General features: G+C 35.4%; 1 pseudogene; it reads left to right on the top strand.

The window, feature by feature from the left end:
• The first annotated feature begins 986 nt into the window (after positions 1-986).
• LOC138157054 (large ribosomal subunit protein uL22-like) lies at positions 987-1,619 on the top strand (annotated as a pseudogene).
• Positions 1,620-2,058: the final 439 nt, after the last annotated feature.

The raw sequence follows: 2,058 nt of genomic DNA, 5'->3' as shown, positions 1-2,058 counted from the left end.
GGTGATTATATTTTATTGGGGAAGAAGCTAATGTCAGCAAAACTATTACTTTGTTCCTGGATCTTTGTACACCGCTCATATCTAGTAGCCAATCCCTGCTATTGCTTCTTCCTTCGAGGCTTCTACAGACCTTTGTATTCTCATAGCCAGGTTACTTCTAATATCCTCATAAAGGATGCCCTTTGTTTATAATATGATTTGATATGATACAATACAATGCAATGTAACATAATATAACCCAACCAAACCCAGTAAAATAAACATTTATTAAGCACCTGTTATGTATCAGTTACCGTATTAACCCTGGGGATACAAATAAGAAAAAGACAGTCCTTTTCCTCAAGGAGCTTACAATCAAAGGACAACAAAGAGCTTGCAATCTGAGACAGCACAAAAGGAAACTGAAAGGAGAGGGAGGGTACTGTAAGTGAGAGTCAAAACCACACAGAGCAATTGGTGGGAAAAGAATTTATGTATAGTTTATTCACATATCCATATGTTACATGTAGTTTCTTCATATGTGTGCATTTAAAATTCACATATATACTAAAAAGGAAATGAAAAATTAATGTTAATAATATTATGAAATAATAATATTATGAAAGGTGGCATACTGGTAGGTAATTAATAATTTTCTCTTTTTTTAAGTGTGTCCAATAATAATGTCATTAAATATATATATATACACCTTTCATAGCTTCCCTTAAGATACCTTGAGAAGTGATCACTCAGGTTTCTCAAAATAGTACTGCCTCTAGTCTATTACTAGTACGGGCTATGACTTAATCCTTCAGGAAAAATCATAAACTTATCTTTGGACACCCTATCAATAAGAGTCTTAGAAGTACCTTGGAAGGTTCTTGGATGCTTCTAAGCATACCTGGACTTGGTTTTGAGACAGTTTTCTGTGTAAATTCACATTATACAAATTCAATTCTGCATAAAGAATTCTGAAAGAAATTTGTATTAAGAAAAACAAAAGCTCTTCCTTTGAGCCATCCTAGGTAATCATTCAAAATGGTGAGGTACTCTCTTGATCCTGAAAACCCCACAAAATCATGTAAGTCAAGGGGTTCAAATCTCCGGGTCCACTTCAAGAACACTCATGAAACAGCCCAAGCTATCAAGGGCATGCATATCCAAAAAGCTACCAAGTATTTGAAAGATGTCACATTGAAGAAACAGTGTGTTCCTTTCCGTCGATATAATGGTGGAGTTGGCAGGTGAGCCCAGGCTAAGCAATGGGGTTGGACACAGGGTCGGTGGCCCAAAAAGAGTGCTGAATTCTTGCTGCATATGGTTACAAATGCAGAGAGTAATGCAGAACTAAAGGGTTTGGATGTGGATTCTCTTGTCATTGAGCATATCCAGGTTAACAAGTCTCCCAAAATGCAACAGCGTACTTACAGAGCTGGTCGAATTAACCCATACATGAGTTCTCCCTGCCATATTGAGATACTTACTGAAAAGGAACAAATTGTTCCTAAACCAGAAGAGGAGGTTGCTCAAAAGAAAAAGATATCCCAGAAGAAACTGAAGAAACAAAAGCTTATGGCAGGGGAGTAAATATGACATTAGAGTGCAAATAAAAGTGAAATGAAACCATTTGTTACAGTAAATATTTTTGAAGTAAAAAAAAAAGACAAAAAGCATATACTGTATGATAAAATATTATACAATGCAAATAAAATAAATGATGGTGGGAAGCTGAGAAACATCTCTAAATCAGTTAGTTTCTTGTGTCTGCAGAGAGTAAGAAATATTATGTCTTTCCTTGTGTTTAATAGTTATCCTTACATTTTCACAATGGCCAGCACTGTTCTTGAGGAGAAAAGTGAACCATGTTGTAAGCCTAAGGCAATGAATTTGGAAATAAAAATGAAAATAATTAGAAAATATGGACAAAATTGTCATAGTTAGAACGTGAACTTAGTCTTATGGTGTCAACTGTGAACACCACAGTAAAGGATCTGTCCTGAATAAGGAGCATACAAAAGGCAATATTCACATGAAGTCAACTTATCTGTCAAAACAAAAAGAAGGTGCGCTTCTAGAGAG

The sequence above is a fragment of the Petaurus breviceps genome, unplaced genomic scaffold (assembly GCF_028583685.1).
Source record: "Petaurus breviceps papuanus isolate PSGF00001 unplaced genomic scaffold, PetGlider_PUasm1.0 111, whole genome shotgun sequence".
NCBI classification, from domain to species: domain Eukaryota; kingdom Metazoa; phylum Chordata; class Mammalia; order Diprotodontia; family Petauridae; genus Petaurus; species Petaurus breviceps.
This window is presented reverse-complemented; position numbering and strand designations above follow the sequence as displayed.